Source organism: Arachis stenosperma, chromosome 2 (assembly GCF_014773155.1).
Source record: "Arachis stenosperma cultivar V10309 chromosome 2, arast.V10309.gnm1.PFL2, whole genome shotgun sequence".
In the NCBI taxonomy this organism is placed as follows: Eukaryota; Viridiplantae; Streptophyta; class Magnoliopsida; order Fabales; family Fabaceae; genus Arachis; species Arachis stenosperma.
Window position 1 is genome coordinate 22742816 of NC_080378.1, and position 20798 is coordinate 22763613.

General features: G+C 33.8%; 1 non-coding gene across 1 annotated transcript; it reads right to left on the reverse strand.

Annotated features, from left to right (window-relative positions):
- Positions 1–20104: 20104 nt before the first annotated feature.
- On the reverse strand, positions 20105–20212 carry LOC130964817 (small nucleolar RNA R71). Its single transcript, XR_009080888.1, has one exon. It is a non-coding gene; the product is annotated as a small nucleolar RNA R71 (small nucleolar RNA).
- Positions 20213–20798: the final 586 nt, after the last annotated feature.

Here is a 20798-nt window from a genome sequence, read left to right on the forward strand (position 1 = left end):
ATTAAATAACCATTTTTTCTATTCCTTTTAGATAGACACACGGATCATGTCATCATGCTAGGTTGGTAAATGCCTAAATGGTATATATAGCAAGGTTAAGAAAATCAGATCGATCATCAAACTGTTCTAGTCACTGATTTATTGGTTTATTGATTTAATTAGTATAACCAATAGTTTAACTGGATAAACCGTTTTAGAATAGAATAATAAATAAATTATAAATAAACATCCTAAAATATAATTATAGTCTAATATAAATCTTAAAATATTTTCGAAATTTAAAATACTATACATAAAATATCATCAACCAAATACATATGATCTTATCAAAATTCAAACTCAAAAGTTAAATAGTAATAAAAGCACATATAAATATTAAATCCCAACATCATGGTTTATCAATCATCAAAATCCGCAAGAACTTGTTGTAAATCTGCTTCGGTAGGATGATCTTCATCTTCATTTCTACCCTGTTGAGCAGAAGAATCAAGAGATGCAGTATAAAGACCACTACTACCACCGCCACTTTGATATAAATCAGCATCAATTTCACATAATAAAATATACATGTTATCATTATATTATAAGCTAACAACGTTCTAATAAATCATTAGAAACTAAATATACTATACTCACGCAATAAGTCATCCACATTACTAGGAAGATCAAGCTCTTTCTCTACAACCTCTTCAGTCACCCAAAAGTCAACTTGACTGATGCTTTCATAATCAATTGGATCATATTGTGTCTTTTGCTTTCTTTTTTCTTTTTTCCTTCCTAAAATGTTAAATACAATATATGAAGATTTAATAATTTACAAATTTGTTATGATAAAGATTACAAATGAAACAATATGATATTTCATGAAACATATATTACCACTACAAAAAAAAGGTTTATGGTCACGGTTTTGGATCTATGGTCACAGTTTTTTACCGTGGCCTATTCTCTCGTGGCCATAGGTCTATGGTCACGGTTTTTTTATCTATGATCACGGTTTCAATTTTCAAAATCTGACACTTTAGGCCACGTTTTTTTACCGTGACCATAGGTTAATCTATGGTCAGTCTTATCTATGGTTACGGTTTTCACCGTGACCATAGGTATACCTGGATTTAAGACGCAAATTATAGGTAACATAAACAATGTCATTCAGTCTATCATACTCCAATCTATTTCTTCTTTTTTGTATGAATCTGGTCAAAAAGACTCCAAATTTCTCTCACACCCAGAAGAAGTAGATGCTTGGCTAAGAATGCGAACAGCTATCTTTTGTAAACATGGAGCAGAGCCTCTGAATAACCTCTACCATTCATCTACCAATTATAAAACCATAAAATATTAGAAGATATCAATTAAGAAAATAGGAGCCTAAAACAAGTTACTATTAATTAAACAAATATTCAGCCATATTCTTACTAGGCATAAGTTCAGATGCAGCTCGAATAGCTTCTTGTCTATCAAAACTTTCTTTCTGATCTCTATATATATAAATGTATTTCTTTCATTGCCTGAACTGAATCCAAATTGTTACACTTGCAATACAAGGTAACAAGATCAAGTAAACCTCGCATAACATCAGGTGTTTCTTTATAATTTTCATTAAAAAAGAATTTAGGATTCAGGAAGTAAGCTGCCAAATGAAGATCTTTCTTCAAATGCTTGTCCCATTTTGAGTTGATAATATATGTGTACGGCTGATATGCAGTCTTGGATTGCCTAAACATCTCTTTAATTACATCTTCTGCCCTTAGCATTCATTCATAAACATATTCCAAAGATGGTTTGTCATCAGCATCAACAACCTTCAGCAAGTGAATCAGATGGCCCACAAGTTTACATACAGTAAAGCAATCCCCCCAAAATTTGTAATCCAAAATAATAGCACTCATAGCTCTACCAGTAGCACTCCTTCCTAATTTGTGATCAGTGAAAATTGAATCTACAACCAATGCTTGCAACTCTTTTTTACGGTCAAAGATGCTTTTCAATGTAATAAATACAGTTGCAAATGGGTTGCACCAGGACGTACAATTTTTCTCCAACGAGGTCTTTGTCTTAGCCAAGATAAGAAAACCATATGATTGTACATAAATACTGTGATCTTTGAAGCACGTGTTGCAAGGTTAGAAATATGCGCCATACTACTTATATCTTTTAAAATAAGATTAAGGCAATAAGCAGCACATGGTGACCAATAGATATTATCATATTTTCTATTGATAAGCCTACTAGCAGTAACATAATTGGCCGCATTGTCATTCACAACATGCACAATATCATTAGGGCCAATCCATTCAATCACCTCAAAAAATAAATTACACAAGTGTGAAGCATTTTTTACCATACTGGAAGCATCTATTGATTTCACAAAGCACAAACCTTTAGAACAATACACCAAGAAATTGATTAACATTATTTGTCTTTGATCTGTCCAACCATCAGTCATGAGGGTACATCCAGTTTCCTTCTATGCACTCCTATAACTATCAACTAGCATTTGACTTTCTCTTTTAAGATCAGCCAACAAATGAATCCTTAACTTATCATAAGAATGACCCTTGTAACCAGGTCTAATACCAGCAACACCATCCAACATATCTTGGAAAAATGGCGACATCACAGCGTTGAATGGAATTTTATAATCCAAAAGCCACCGAGCAAACCGTTTATCAACCTCGTTTATCGCCTCTTTGTTTTGTAAAACACTTTTAATACTTGGTTGAGCTCCTGGAGTTGTTCTTGGTGCACACATAGGAGGAATGACTTTGGCTTTTTTTCTTTGGATCGCCTCCAACTCCTTGCTGACTTGAAGTACGCTGCTGTTCCTGTTCTTCTTGAGCTATTGCCTCATCAATTGCATCCTCTACCTCATCACCACCCTCGTCACCAAAACTTACTTTTCTTTTCTTTTTGTTGGTCTGAATTTCTTTCAACAAACTTTCCATCTGTTTTTCCACATCATATGGAACTTTAGGACATTTTTTCACGTCTCTAGTAATCTTTGCTAGATGTTTCTTCATCCTGTGAATTTCACCTCCATTGAAAACTTGTAGACAAAATAAACATTGATATTGTGGTTTCCCATTCACCATTTGTAGAGCAACATATTTCCAAGCTAAATCTGTTTTTTCCCATAGGTTAGAAGAACCTTGTGACTGACTATCGTTAGCACTACGAGAATTAGGATTAGCAGCATCATCATTCGAAATAGGAGGATCGACAGGCATGTTATTATTCACAGAAGCATTGTTATCAGCAGTTGCTTATTGATTAATACTATTTTTCATAACTAAAATTAATAACAGCCGCAACACAATGAAATTAAAAACAGCCACAACACAATGAAAATTAAAAACAGCCACAACACAATAAAAATTAACAGCATGAAAATTAACCATGTTCTTAACCTAAAGCAGGAGCCAAACACAATAAAAATTAACAGCATGTTCTTAACCACAACACAAGACCATATCAGCAATTCTGCCTACAGCATTCAGCCATTCAACAATATTGCAAAATAGAGTAAGTTTCCACTTTTCAGCATTAACAAAACACCAAAACAGATTAACAAATTAACAATTACAAAGCAGCAAAACACTAAAACAGCAATATTTGGCATTCTGGAATTAGAACCATACTAACAGAGAAGATGAATCATTAACAAAACACCAAAACAGAGTAACAAATTAACAATTACAAAGCAGCAAAACACTAAAACAGCAATATTGGGCGTTCTGGAATCAGAACCATACTAACAGAGAAGATGAATCATGAAACAGAGAAGATGAAACAGAGGAGTCACTCACCTGGGTTCGAGAGGCCAGCGAAGACGAAGCGGCGGCAGCTGTGATGATTACCAGGCGACGGTAGTGGCGCTGACAACCTGAGGACCATGGCGACGATGGAGGGCTACTGGGCTGGGAATGCTTCAGAGGGCTAGGGTTCACCGTTCACAAGTGGAGTGAGAGTGTGAGACTGAGATGAATGAATGGGGGAAGAGACCAGGCGACGGCGGTGGCGATGACGACCTAAGGACCGCGGCGACGATGGAGGGCTACTGGGCTGGGAATGCTTTAGAGGGCTAGGGTTCACCGTTCACAAGTGGAGTGAGACTGAGATGAATGAATAGGGGAAGAGACCAGGCGACGGCGGTGGCGCGGACGACCTGAGACTCCCCGGCAAAGATGGACGACTACTGGGTTGGGAATGCTTCAGAGGGCTAGGGTTCACCGTTAGTGAGAGTGTGAGACTGAGACGAATGAATGGGGAAAGAAGGGGGGGTGGTTCACGACTGGGTCCGGGTCGGGTTTCTTTTTTTTTAAACAATAAAAACGGCATCGTTTTACTATTTTAGAGGAACCAGCCGGTCACCGGTCCGGCCCAATCGGCTGGTTTTCAGCTGGTTCACCGGTTTCCTAGCGATTTTCTCTCCAGCAGTTATTAGAGAAGGATCGGACCGCTTGCATCGTCGGTTCACGATTAAACCGGTCGAACCAGCCGGTCTGGTCCGGTTTTCAGAACCTTGATATATAGTCTCTTTCTAAGAGGAATCCGGCTCCTCTAAAATTATATTGTTATTTTAAAAAAAAATAAGAGTGAACGTAAATTGGATCAAAATGGATATAACCAAAATTTTGATTTGATTCGCACTAAGATCATTAGATCGAATTCAATATCCATAGTTTTTAAGTTTGAATCCGATCTAACCCGATCCGCACATTTTCGGATCTGATATCGAATATATCCGTAAAACACAAAAATGATTTTAAAGTTTATTTTTATTAAAAAAATCAATAAAATTAATTTTTTATTTTTTTTAAATATATTTACTCTTAAAATAATACAACATATATGATTATTATTAGTTGAAATAAAACATAAAAAGAATATTTACTTATTTATTTATTTATTTTTGCGAATACGCGGATATGCGAATCGAATATGCGAATACCTACACAAAATTCGCAATCCGATCCTATTCATGTGCGGATCAGATCCACTCCGATAGTCTTGCAGATGCGGATCTATATCTGCAATTTTCGGATCGAATCCAATCCATAAACACCCCTAGAAAAAAAAGTACATCATTAATCACTCTTGAATTAAATGTTACAAATTTAAAGGTGATTAAATTACTATTTTACTAGTATTGTCATTTTAGAGGATCTTTTTCCCTCTAAAAAAGCTCTTGGATTTAAATTTTCAAACTTTCAACTATAAGTTTGTCCATAACTTATTAACCCACTTTTCACTGAGCTAATTTCATTTTTGTTTTGGTGTTAGAAAAATTTACTAATTTATACTCTAAAAACATAGATTAAATATATAAAAAAAGATATTTTATGAAAATTAGAATTTATTTAATGTGTGTTTTAAAAACGTATGTTAAAATAATAAATTAAAAATATAAAAAATTTAAATTTTTAATATATTTATTTTTTATTTATTAAGTTAAAACATTCTATCAATAATAATATTATCATTTATTTTTAGTTAAACCCTTAAAATATCTTTAGAATATTAGCCAAACCCAATACTTAATAATAAATAATCCACATAGCATAGGTCCGATCACCCAAGTAATTTATTGCCACCTTCAAGTGTGGGCTCTACAAAGTCAGTGTTGTCTCCTATGGCAATGACACCACTTAATACCGTCCGCGCAACCAAAAGGTGTTATATATGGTGGACATTAAACCTTGGTCCACGCCACAGACTAAATATTTATTGTTTAAACTTTATTTTTCATAAAAACTTCAATAAATATAAAATGAATATATTAAAAATTTGGACTTTGTAGGGTTTTTAATAAAATATTTTTTATTAATAATATTAATATATGACCATAAAATATATGTTAGCTAAATTTGTTTTATAAAAAAATTATTTACTTTAATAAATTAATATAATATTTTTCATTCATATTCCTATATCAATTAATAAAAGAAAATAAATACTAACGAAATAATTACGATGAGTGACTAATGATGTTAAAAATAATTATATAAATTTTAAGATAATTTACTAAAATAAATTATTTGAAAAAGAATTTTATCTAAATACAACTTTTGAAATGGCAAAACACAAATATAATTTTTCATATTTCTATAGAAACTGCTACTGATAGTAATATTTTACAAAAGAACGTAAACCGTTATTGACAGTTGCAGTTTACGTGGGTTAGTGTTTTACACAGAAATTGCTATAGGTAGCAGTAATTTCTGTTGAGTGTGGCATATGCATAAACCGCTACAGATAGTAGTGGTTTATGTGTTGGGTGGCGTGAATGTAAACTGCTGGAAGCAGTAGCGGTTTATGTTGAATGTGCTTATAAAACCGTGAAAGGCAACCACGGATTCCTCATTTGGTGTGGATTTTGGGTTTGGCTAGAGAGAGAAAATTCTAGAGAAAAGGAGGAGCACTTTGAGAGCGGATTCGGAGTTTCTCAGCGCCAACCTTCAATTGGATATCATGACAAATGAACAAAATTTGTACCGACTGAACGGCATTGTCCATATTGCCGGTGCAATTGTCGATGAGGTTAGTTTTGTTTTATTTTTCTTAACATTAGCATTTGTTAAATAGAATATAGTATGTAGGGTAGAGGAACTAGAATTTATAGTTTTAACTCTTATAGTTGAGTATTAGGCTTTGCATATTAGAATATAGAATGTTATAGTAAGGGTGTACATACAAAAATTAAAATATCGATAACCGGTTAAAAAATTATAACCAAAATTTGGTTAACTAAATCAACTAAACAAATTCAAAATCATATCCATGCTTTTCAAAATTGGTTAAGGAAAATGATGAAAATGGTTTGAAATTTGGTTTTTGTGTGGTTAAATAAATCCAAAACCAAAGTTTAAAAGATTTTATTTTAAAAGTCTAATTTTAAATAATCGATTTTTATCAAAGGTTTCTTTCAAGAAACTGGTTTTTTAGTCTAGAAAATCGGTTTTTGTCGAAAACGTGTTTATTTTTAATAATCGATTAAAAACTAATTTTTTAATTTTATAACTAGTTTTTTAATTATTTAATAAATTAAATATTTAACAATTTAATTTGTTAATTGAATAATAGTTTAATTGTTTCATTGTTTGGTGATGGTATAATTTATTTATTTGGTGTAATTAGATAGGGTTTTTCTTTGTAGAAAGTAGAATTTAACTATTTCGTGTATATCTTTCTTGTTGGGTGCAGCCAAGTATGTGTATCTACAGTGTGAGGCGGCAACAAAATATGCCTATACATGATTGGATCATTCCTTATTTAGAGAGGGTTAGTTTGTACCACTTGGTCAGGCTAAACAGCCGCTGGTTCTGGTTGGACGAGCCTTTGTTCAGTGCATTCATTGAGAGGTGGTGCCCCAAGACGCACACTTTTCATATGCCTTTTGGAGAGTGCACGATGACGCTGCAAGATGTGGCATTTCAGCTTGGGTTGCCTGTCGATGGGAAGGCCGTTAGTGGTTGCTTGGCAAAGTTTGAAAAATTCATAGAGAATGCCCGACCAGCTTGGGAATAGTTTCAGAAGTTATTCGGTAAGCTGCCACTACCGAATAAGGTTAAGCAGATAACAGTCCACTTTACATGGTTCCATGAGAGATTTAGGGTGTTACCAGCAAATGTGATTGAGGATATTGTTTGCATATACGCACGTACCTATATCATGATGTTGTTATCCACTCAGTTATTTGGGGACAAGAGTGCGAACCGGGTTCATATACGGTGGTTGCGCTTTGTGGCGAATCTTGATGACATAGGAAGTTATAGCTGGAGGTCCGCCGCCTTGGCATGGTTGTATCGATGCATGTGTCGGGTGACAAATAGACATATTACCAACTTGGCGGGTCCTCTCCACTTGCTACAAAGTTGGATATTCTGTCGGTTTTCCTCGTTGAGGCCCACTAGGTTTGACAATTTTTCATTTCCGTTGGTATCTAGGTATTCTTTATTCGTTTGAAGCTTGAAAAATATGATATGTTGTGTAATTCCTTCATTTTATAACCGATTACTATCGTTCAGGTGGGCCGCATACTTACCACCAAACAATGGCAAGGATCAAAGGGTTATAAACTATCGTCTTGTGTTAGATCGATTGACCGCTCGAGATGTAAGTATCATGTCTATGGTTGGTTTTTTTAGTTGGGGTTCATCATTCTGATTCTATATATACATTCTGTTATAATATTCGAGGATGTTAAACTTTTAGATTGTATGAGAGCCTTACTCTGCTCTCGACGTACTTGCTGTGGTCCATCCTGAGATACTTACGAAGGAGCATTATCGGTTATGGCGAGTGGTTATCAGTTTGATATATTTTGCCATCATTGAGTGGCATCAAGTTGATAGGGTGGTCCTACAGCTTGGCGGGGTGAAGCATGTTCCCGAGGGGGCTTTGAACATAGACTAACTGCATGCTAAGGACGGGAGGGGCGGAGATAGGGGGTTCCCTCATTACTATTAGGTCTGGCATTTACATTGGTAGAACAGACTTGATTCAGTCCTTACTATCGATAAAGTGTCTGATCCAGGCCCTTACACTGAGTTCTTAGATTGGTGGCACCGCGAAGCGCACAGGGTCCTTTTCCTGGGAGCCGCATTCGCGGATCCCAGGCATGTGGAGATACTGACAGAGGCCTTTCAGAGAGGGTCATCACAGGCACCACAGAGATCACAGTTACCCGATATGCCGGACAACAAGCGTGTCAAGAGATGCCATCGTATTGGTACCTGGGACACAGGTTGGGAGTGGCGATGGTTAGATGATATGATGCAGGAGGATGATGCAGGTAGAGACGACGGAGGTATTGACGAGCACCGTGTTTGTCAGGCCATTACTAGACGTAGGGGGCTAGGGGCATGGTACCCAGATTGGTGGTGGAATTAGCAGGGACACGACAACTGGGGCTCGAGGCGGGGCATTCACGGTTGGATGCATTCTCAACTCGAAATCTAAACTCAAAATCCACACCAAATGAGGATCTGCGGCTGTCTTCCACGGTTTTATAAGCACATTCAACGTAAACCCCTATTGCTTCCAGGGATTTACATTCACGCCATCCAACACATAAACCGTTACTGCCTGTAGCAGTTTATACACATGCCACACTCAACAGAAACCGCTGCTACCTATAGCAAATTCTGTGTAAAACGCTAACCCATGTAAACCGCGGCTGCCAGTAGCGATTTATGTTCTTCTATAAACCGCTAATGCCAGTAATAATTTTTATAAAGATATGAAAAATTGTATTTGTGTCTTGCCCTTTCAAAAGTTGCATTTATGTAAAATTCTTCTCCAAATAAATTATTTTAGTAAATTATCCTAAATTTTAGTTATTTATTTAAATCAAATAAATATTTGAGCAGACATTTAATTAAGGAGAGAGGTTAACTCTAAAATTGTGGGTGAACAAAATTATTAGTTCATTTTTATTTACTTAAATGTCTAGAATTCGATACTCATCTTAGAAAAAGCCTTTATGATTTTGGGATGTCTCTTCTATGGGAGTCTAGTGAAATTGAGTTCGCCTTTATTTGAATTCGACTTTAAATAATAATTGGGTTTATCTTTGAGATTTTTACTCGATTTTAAACGCAATAAATCACACTATTTTCGAACTATACTAAAACAAGATCTAAACAAAATGAAATTTGTCTTTATAAAATTTGTGCCAAAAAAATATGATGATATTTATTTATAAAGGAAAAAAAAAACTTATTTGTTATTGAGAATTAAAAAGTTGATATTTATATTTAAACTTGAATTTGTTCATAAATTCTAATTTTATAGTTCTTTGATTTTTTTCTAATTCAACAAATTTAATTAAAAACAAAATAATAAAGTTGAAACTAATTTAAAAGATATATACTTTTTTTATAATGCATCACGGCATCAGTAAAATTTAGATCCTATATCTTTTGAACTCCTAATTTTTAAAAACAATTATTCCATAACGTTGCAACATTCACATAATAATTAGAGTCTAATAATAATAATTAGAGTCTAATAATAATAATTAAGTCAATTACACACTAAAATATATATTTAAAGTCTTATGAAAATAAAATATATTTTTTTTTTGCAAATTTAATGGGTCAGGTCTGAGTGACTCAGACCTTAACCTAAATCCGATTTAATAAATTAGCCAAACTATTTATTAAAATCTCGAATCTAACTAAATGACAATAAAATTGGGCCAAACTAATTTTAAAGTGCTCGAATTTAAACCAAATCTTCGAGCTAGACCAAGTCGGGAGCACCTTGAGTCTTATCTATATTGAGATGTTTATAAGTCATTGAGATATTATTCACTATGTTGAGTTTTTTCAAATGACAATAAATATCTCGATTGTGAAAAAATTAACAGAACTAGCTATTGTCATACTATTTTCACTTAATATTCTTAAATTATCCTTATTAATATTATACTTTTTTTTATGATTTGATCAAGATTGTATACATAAATTTATTGTTTAAATATCAAATGTGTTATGGATAGTGGTGTTTATGGGTTGGGTAAAATTAGATTTGTCCTTATCCAAATTCGATTCTAAATATGCACTAGGTCTATTTTTTAGACCATAATTCAGCTCTAAATCTGATGAAACCTTTTTGGGTCACTACTATATCGGCTCCAAATCAGGTGAAACTAGATATTTAAAGCTTTAACAATAATTTATAAAGAAACTTATTTTTGATGCACTTATTTATAAAGAAAAAATTTGTTACCGAAAAGTTGATATCAATATTTATAAATTCTAATTTGATGCTTCTTTGATATATTTTCTAATTCAACAAGTGTGATTAAAAATAAAATAATAAGCTTATAATTAATATAACATAATATTGGAATTAATTTAAAACATATATACCTTTTTAGTTTCCTTAGGATGCACATGAGTTGGGTGAAGTCGAGTTCGCCTTAATTGGGACTCGGCCTGAAATAATGATTGGATCTATTTTTTAGACTCTTATCCGACTCTAAATCCGGTAAAATCATACCAAATTAGCCCCTAAAATATTCAGGACGGGATCGGGTCATGTGCATCCCTATGTATAGAGAACGTCTAGCTAGTTTGCGTAAAGAGTTTGTACTGTAAAGAAGTTTTCTATTTATTTTAAATTTTAATTGATACTTTGATATCATATTTATTGTAAATATTTATATTTTTAAATAAAAAATAATTAAAAATCATCAAAATTTATTTTTTTATCATCATTTTTAGTTATTAGCTCAATTCATATAATTTAGTAAATTAATAATATATTTTTAGTTCATATTTTTAAATATTAATGACTAACTAATGGTTAAAAATAATAAATTTTAATAGCAGCCTAATATTTTTTGAATTAAATAATATTTGATTTTAACTTCAAATTTTGAAATTTAAAATTTAAATAATATTAAATAATTAATTATTAATATAATTTACAAACTTTAAAATAATTAAATTAAATTAAACTAATTTTTTAAATATAATTTGTTAACCAGATAAATTTTTACCATTTAAAATAATATAAATACTTATTAAAATCTAATATCATAAATATAAAAAAGAGTAAATTGAGAATTAGATTCTTAAAGATTTTGGCCTTGAATTAATTAATCTTAAAAAATATTATTCGCACACCAAACATTTCTAATACTTGTATAAAAATACCGTTGTTACAAATTAGTTACATATTTAGAATATTTTTAATTAAAAAAAATTCGTATATGGTTTGTTAAAAAAATACTGGTGTCAAAATAATGTTTATTATAAAAAGTGTACACATAGCTAGATTAATTAGTTTTTTTAAAAAAAATACTAATTAAGTTATTGATGATAATAAACAGTAGACATATTAAGTTCTTCAGTCAATTTACCAAATAAAATTTAATGGCAGTATTTATGTGTACAGTTAGCTAGAGTGATGTGTCTGTTTGTGAAAGATCGTTATGTAGAATCGTAGATAATAATTTTTAGAGTGAAACTTTACCTGTTCCACCTCCGCCGACTATTTCTCAAAATGGGCGAGTCCACTAGCTTAGAGCACTTGACGCTGCCACTGAGCGCCATCGAGGAGGAAATGGAGGACGAATCAACCTTGTCAATGGAATTGGAGAGCATCGCCAATCCTCCGCTTCCATCCAAGTGCTTCAGCCCCGCCGAAAATGGCGTCGTCATGTATTATTTTCTTTTTTGTTATTCCTTTGAGAATTTTGTTCTGTTGGAGCTTATTTATTTTGCGGAAAAGTTTGGCATGTAGTGTGTGTGACACATGAAAGGAAAGAGAGCGCAAGAGAGAAAGAGGGAGTTTATAGAGGGAGAGGTTGTTAGTTTGTTATGGTTGTGTGTGAAACTAAAATGTAAAATCTCCTCATTGGCTTTCTTTCTCCTTAGGTTGATCTCGAAATTCAGGAACACTATGACGGTGCCACTCTCCCCATCAGGAACTCTGATGAGTTTTGTCCCTTCGTTTGCCGCCTCCTTGAGTTCAAGTTCTAGTATTCAATTATGGATAGTTTAGGATGGTCATTTTAGTAGGTATGCGAATGGTTATTTTAATTCTTATGCAGATGGTTATTTGATTGGATTGAGTTTAGTTATATACAATTAAAATATGTTAGATGTTCAATTCATTAAGTATGTAGATTATTTTTATCTTTAAGCTGATGGTTGGTTTTACTAAGAGTAAGCGACACTGGTGAAGAGAATTTTGGCAGTAACAATGAGTGCTGGTTGAAGACCAAGCGACGACGACGATGGCAAAGGATTTTGTAGAAAAATAGGTGCTTTAGTAAGTCAGAGTATAATAAATGGTTAAATTTTTAAATTATTAAATGAAATTTTTTTAATTGAGTAATTTAGATGGAGTATTTTTTTAATTTTATTAGGTCAAATTTTTAATTTATTATTTATATTGTTCAAATTATTTATTGTCTATTTAACATAACTGCAAATAAAATAATATAATCATTGAGATTTTAATAACCTAATTAATTCTTTTTCAAAAACTAATTAAGTGAAGTTGAAATTCTCATAAAGCTAATGGTGACTTTATTCTAGAAAAAGATCATTAAGTGGAATCTAACTCGATTTTGGCCGAAACATAAGAAGATCTACCGCTTCAAAAAAGAAAAAATTAATTTTGATATTTAATATCGTGTTAAGTTATTTTAGGAAATTTTTTTAATTTATTGAAGAAAAAATCCAACAAAAGAATCATCCAAGTTCCAACAATTTCTCAACACGTTACATAATGAGATGAGATTAGAGGTTAATTGTTCACAAGGATGGAGTGAAGGTGAAATGTCGTGATTGAAATGGGTTTTTGCCGAGCCTTGTGATGTTTGGTCCCACACTCTGTCGGGTTGTCGTTTGGAATGGCATATCCGTTGGTGATTGGGTCCTACCACACTTGCGATAATCACTTTCATTTGGTTGATTTTGATTTTGAGGGCTCTCTTTGCATACATCTTCTAGATTACTCTTCCTTTTGTTTGCACCACATGATTGTTTTCGGAAAAAAGGAAAATAAGTTCTTTTATTTTTTCAAGTACTAATTAAAGGTGGCAGCAGATCTAACCGTTTAAGTGTAATTTATTAGTGGTAGGTACTAGGTAAGGTTAGTTTGGGAAAATCTCATTTATGTCTCTTATTTTGTATTTTATAGTAATATTTAATGATAATGTTTCACTTTAATCCCATTTTTAAAAGTGTTTAATCCCACGTTTGTTTTTTGTTTTTATTTATAAGTTTTGCTAATAAGTAATCTAAAATTGTTTAAAAAAAATCTTAATAATTACGTTATAAATGTATTAAAAACTTCAACGTTTTGATTGTTTTCATAAAATAATTTTTTAAACATTAGACCTACTATGATATAATTTCAAAATATTTGTTTATACAATATTTTATTATTTATTTATGAGAATTTACTAACTTACACAATGACAAAAATACTCTTAAGAAATAAATACTTTAAGATGAAATTAACGAAAATTTATAAAATTTTTATGGAGATAGGAATCGTACATAATAAAATTTGTATAGAGAAGATGAAGAATAAATTGGCTCGTTGGAAAGGTCGATTTCTTAATAGAGCAGATAGGTTTTGCTTAATTAAATTTATTGCTTCTTCTCTTTCTATTTATCGGATACAAGTGACTCTTTTTTCTACTTTGGTTTGTCAAAAGATTGATTCTGTACTTAGACAATTCTTGTGAAAGAGAAAGGTGGGGGAGTGTTGCTTAAGCTTGATCAAGTGGAACAAAATTGTCCCTCCAAAAAAATATAGAGGTTTTGGAATTAGAGATATTCAATGTGTGAAATTTGCTTTATTAGGAAAGCTTGTTTGGCAATTACTGCATAATAAAGATAAGCTTTGGGTAAGGATTATATTGGCAAAATATTTATCTAGGGGTCCTTGCTTATCACCCAATTTTTTTAATAATATTTCAAGCACTTGGCGAGCAATTTATAAGACAATAAAAAAGCTTCGTGATGGTTTTGAATGGTGTATAGGCAAGATGTCTCAATCCTTTTGGTATCATGCTTGGCGACCATCTGGAATGCTAGCTCCTTTGGTTCTTTTTGTGCACATTTCTGATTCTCTCTTGAAACTAGAAGATGTCTGGCACCATGGACATTGGCGGTAGGATATTCTTTGCACAATGATTCTAGAAGAAATTAAACTTGATTTGATGCTCTTTGATCCTATCAAGCAGGCAAGAGATAAAATAGGTTGGTTTTGGACAAACTCAAATACTCTCTCACCTACTCGACTAAAAGTGGGTATAAGTGGCTATTGAAGAAGAAATTTGGCTAGAATGATAATGAAAATTGGCTTTGGCTTTGGTGCTTGAGAATACTGGAGAAGATAAAGTGGCTGCTCTGCCTTTGTCTTAACAACAGAGTTTTCACAGCTAGCTACTATACTGGTTTCAAAGAAGTCTTGCTACTTCTGATTTTTGTCAGAGATGTTATCTTACTCTAGAGGATATTAACCATTGCTTTAGGACTTGCCAAAAAGCTAGTCAAATTTGGATTAACTTAAACTTGGTAATGACCGCTGTGGATTCTGGTTTGGATTTTGTATCTTAGATTCGTTCTAACCTCAACAAAAATGAGTTCCTCTTTGCAGCAGCTTTTTGGTGGATTTGGAGGGATAGAAACAATGACATCTTCCATCAAGATGATTCATGGAGTAGGGAGAAAATTATTCACTTAGCTAAACATGCTGCTCGAGATTTCTCCAATGTCATTACCACCCAAAAATATATTATTCCTTTCTCTTTGCAATATAATTGGGAACCACCTCCAATGAATGTCTGTAAAGTGAATTGCGATGCAAGTGTTTTTGAAAACGAGCAATCAGGTGGCTTTGGATGTATTATTAGAGACAGAATGGGAATTTGGATAAAAAGTTGTCCTGCTATTATACCTCTTTCTAGTGTTCTCCGCTGTGAGTTTCATGCTATTTGGAGAGGGCTTATTATACTTTGGAATTGCGAGTGCAAAAAGGTCATATGTGAAACTGATAATCTTAATGCATTTTTTCTTATTTCACGAGACACAATCAGTATGATTAGGACTGACTTTGATCTGCTTGACAAAATCAAAGAGATGCACCAGCGTAATTGGACAGTTACGGTAGTACTCATCCAGCGCACAACAAACAGAGCGGCTAATTTAATGGCTAAGGCTGCTGCTTTTAATAAGCAGGTGTATCTGAAATGGTTGCCGCCCCCTAATAGTTTAGACATTATTATTAAAGAAGAATGCTACTCTTTTTTTTAGGTCCTTTTTCTTTGTGTTATTTTCAGTAAAAAAAAAATCCGCCAAATTTTTGTGAAAGACAAAGTTACTAAAATGTCTTCACTTGAGGTAATGATGTCAAATATTTTTATAATATTGTTAAATGTGTAGTTTTGTGTGTTTATAATTATTTGAAATGTGTAGTATTAATATGTTTAAAATGTGTAGTACCAAGAATTATTATATTATTTTATTAAAATTTATTTCTATTTTATTTCTTTTAATGTGTATGTTAGAGATTTTATGTGTACGTAGATGATATTTCTTTCTTTTTTTTTTCTAAAGATAAGATGTATATGTAGATTATGTTAAATTTGTATTTAGATTATATTTTAACTTTTACCATGATAAATTTCATTCAATTATATTAAATTTTATTATGATTGTGTTAATATTTTTTAAAAAAATTTAAATATTAATATCCATATATACTGGAAAATATTCGATCCACCTCTTCCACAAAAAGATTATACAAAAATTAATAACAGAGATGAACCAGAGATACAAAGAATAAGGGAAGGATATCCATCTCCATAAATGTCAATTGTTATCAACACAACTTCATGAGTAAATTAGCAATGTGTATATTTAAATTGTATTTTTAGTAAATAAATTCATAATTTTATTTTATATTGACTATTTCATTAGTCTTATTGCCAATTTCATATTTCGGATTAAAAGGTTTGAAAAATTTAACATAAATAAAAAAATACTTTTTTTAAATTATTAAACAAGATATTCTCAGTGATGAGCGGATAATTTGTACGCTTTTTGGCATTGTTTTTAGTATGTTTTTAGTATGATCTAGTTAGTTTTTAGTATATTTTTATTAGTTTTTAGTTAAAATTCACTTTTCTGGACTTTACTATGAGTTTGTGTATTTTTCTGTGATTTCAGGTATTTTCTGGCTGAAATTGAGGGACATGAGCAAAAATCTTATTCAGAGACTAAAAAGGACTGCAGATGCTGTTGGATTCTGACCTCCCTGCACTCTAAGTGGATTTTCTAGAGCTACAGAAGCCCAATTGGCGCGCTCTCAACGGCGTTGGAAAGTAGACATCCTGGGCTTTCCAGCAATATATGATAGTCCATACTTTGCCCAAGATTTGATGGCCCAAACCGGCGTACAAAGTCACCCTCAGGAATTCCAGCGTTAAACGCCGGAACTGGCACCAAAATGGGAGTTAAACGCCCAAACTGGCACTAAAGCTGGCGTTTAACTCCAAGAGGAGTCTCTACACGAAAATGCTTCATTGCTCAGCCCAAGCACACACCAAGTGGGCCCGGAAGTGGATTTTTATGTCATTTACTCATCTCTGTAAACCTTAGGCTACTAGTTCTCTATAAGTAGGACCTTTTACTATTGTATTTTAATCTTTGGACACCTAGTTCTTTGATCATTGGGAGGCTGGCCTCACGGCCATGCCTAGACCTTGTTCTTATGTATTTTCAACGGTGGAGTTTCTACACACCATAGATTAAGGTGTGGAGCTCTGCTGTACCTCGAGTGTTAATGCAATTACTATTGTTCTTCTATTCAATTCAGCTTGTCCTTGTTCCAAGATATTCATTCGCACTCAAGAACTTGATGAATGTGATGATTATGTGACACTCATCATCATTCTCACTTATGAACAAGTGACTGACAACCACTCTGTTCTACAAGCAAACAAGGCTCTAATGTTTATCTCTTGGGTTCTTTAACCGGAATCTTCGTGGTATAGGCAAGAACTGATGGCGGCATTCAAGAGAATCCGGAAGGTCTAACCTTGTCTGTGGTATTCTGAGTAGGATTCAATGATTGAATGACTGTGACGTGCTTCAAACTCCTGAGGGCGGGGCGTTAGTGACAGACGCAAAAGAATCACTGGATTCTATTCCGGCCTGATCGAGAACCGACAGATGGATAGCCGTGCCGTGACAGGGTGCGTTGAACATTTCCACTGAGAGGATGGGAGGTAGCCACTGACAACGGTGAAACCCTTGCATAAGCTTGCCATGGAAAGGAGTAAGAAGGATTGGATGAAGACAGTAGGAAAGCAGAGAGACGGAAGGGAAGGCATCTTCATACGCTTATCTGAAGTTCCTACCAATGAATTACATAAGTACCTCTATCTTTATCTTTATGTTTTATTCGTATATCACTATACCCATTAGAGTCTGCATGACTAAGATTTACAAGATGACCATAGCTTGCTTCATACCAACAATCTCCGTGGGATCGACCCTTACTCACGTAAGGTATTACTTGGACGACCCAGTGCACTTGCTGGTTAGTTGTGCGAAGTTGTAGTGATCACAATTTCGTGCACCAAGTTTTTGGCGCCGTTGCCGGGGATTGTTTCGTGTATGGACAACTGACGGTTCATCTTGTTGCTTAGATTAGGTATTTTTCTTCAGAGTTCTTAAGAAGGAATTCTAGTGTTTCATGATGATCTGTTGAAGTCTGGCTGGCTGAGAAGCCATGTCTAATCTTATTGGACCGAGGTTTCAACTGATCATCACAAGAGCTTGTTGATCTCTATCAATCTTGCTATTGGAGCAATGATCTGCTAAGGCTTGGCTGGCCATTGGCCATGTCTAGTGTTTTGGACCGAAGCTTTCTTTGAAAGCTTGGCTGGCTGTGAAGCCATGTCTAATTCCTGGACCGGAGTCTTAGACTAGCATTGCAATGATTCCTGGAATCCAAATTAAGAATTCTGAAACTTTTATTTTCTATTTCCATATAATTTTCAAAAAAACACAAAAAAATTTCAAAATCATAAAAACCAAAAATATTTTATGTTTCTTGTTTGAGTCTAGTGTCTAATTTTAAGTTTGGTGTCTTGCAATGCATTGTTTATTTGATCTTGGTTCTATTTTCAAGTCAATAGTACAGGGAACTGAAGATTCAGAACATGCAGCAGAGGAATTACACAGAAAAAGCTGGGCGTTCAAAACGCCCAGTGAAGAAGGACAGACTGGCGTTTAAACGCCAGCCAGGGTGCCTGGTTGGGCGTTTAACGCCCAAAAAGGTAGTGCATTGGGCGTTAAACGCCAGAATGTGCACCATTCTGGGCGTTTAACGCCAGGATGGCACAAGGGGGAGGATTTTGTTTTCAAATCAATTTTTTTTCAAGTTTTCAAAGTTTTTCAAAATCAAATCTTTTTCAAATCATATCTTTTCAATCAAATATTTTCAAAATCAATTTTTTTCCTTTCTCAAAGATACTTGCTAACAATTAATGATTTGATTGAACATTTCAAGTATGTTGCCTTTTCTGTTGAGAAAGGTTTATTGTTTGAATCATATCTTTTCTTGATAGCCAAGTTATTAATTTTTAAAATCAAATCTTTTTAAAATTGTTTTCAAATCATATTTTCTCAATCACATTTTTTTTTAAAACCAATCATATCTTCTTAACCACATCTTTTTCAAAATAGTCTTCAATCAAATCTTTTTGACTTCTAATTTCAAAATCTTTTTCAAAAATCACTTGATTTCTTTCCCACTCTTATTTTCGAAAAATTAATTAATGTTTTTCAAAATGTTTTCAAATTCTTTTACTTAATTTTCGAAAATCACCTTCCCTCCTCTCACATCCTTCTATTTATGGACTAACACTATTCCTCAATGCACAATTCGAACTCCATCTTTCTTGATAAGTTCGAATTTTCTACCTCTTTCTTCTATTTTTCTTTTCCTCTGACACCTCAAGGAATCTCTATACTGTGACATAGAGGATTCCACATTTTCTTGTTCTCTTCTCTTTCATATGAGCAGGAACAAAGACAAAAGCATTCTTGTTGAAGCTGACCCTGAACCTGAAAGGACCTTGAAGCGAAAGCTAAGAGAAGCTAAGGCACAACTCTCTACAGAGGACCTAACAGAAATCTTCAAAGAAGAAGACATGGCAGCCGAAAACAACAATAATGCAAACAATGCAAGGAAGGTGCTGGGTGACTTTACTGCACCTACTCCCGACTTTTATGGGAGAAGCATCTCTATCCCTGCCATTGGAGCAAACAACTTTGAGCTTAAGCCTCAATTAGTTTCTCTAATGCAACAGAATTGCAAGTTCCATGGACTTCCATTGGAAGATCCTCATCAGTTTTTGGCTGAGTTCTTGCAAATCTGTGACACTGTCAAGACTAATGGGGTTGACCCTGAGGTCTACAGACTTATGCTATTCCCTTTTGCTGTAAGAGACAGAGCTAGGACATGGTTGGACTCACAACCCAAAGAAAGCCTGGACTCATGGGAAAAGCTAGTCAATGCCTTCTTGGCAAAGTTCTTTCCACCTCAAAAATTGAGTAAGCTTAGAGTGGAAGTCCAAACCTTCAGACAGAAGGATGGAGAATCCCTCTATGAAGCTTGGGAAAGATACAAACAATTGATCAGAAAATGTCCTTCTGACATGCTTTCTGAATGGAGCATCATAGGTATTTTCTATGATGGTCTCTCTGAACTATCCAAGATGTCTTTGGATAGCTCTGCTGGAGGATCTCTTCATCTGAAGAAGACGCCTACAGAAGCTCAAGAGCTGATTGAAATGGTTGCAAATAACCAATTCATGTACACTTCTGAAAGGAATCCTGTGAACAATGGGACTAATCAGAAGAAAGGAGTTCTTGAGATTGATACTCTGAATGCCATTTTGGCTCAGAACAAGATATTGACTCAACAAGTCAATTTGATTTCTCAAAGTCTGTCTGGAATGCAAAATGCACCAAGCAGTACTAAGGATGCTTCATCTGAAGAAGAAGCCTATGATCCTGAGAACCCTTCAATGGAAGAGGTGAATTACCTAGGAGAACCCTATAGAAACACCTATAATTCTTCATGGAGAAATCATCCAAATTTCTCATGGAAGGATCAACAGAGACCTCAACAAGGTTTCAACAACAATAATGGTGGAAGAAACAGGTTTAGCAATGGCAAGCCTTTTCCATCATCTTCTCAGCAACAGACAGAGAATTCTAAGCAGAACCCCTCTGACTTAGCAACCA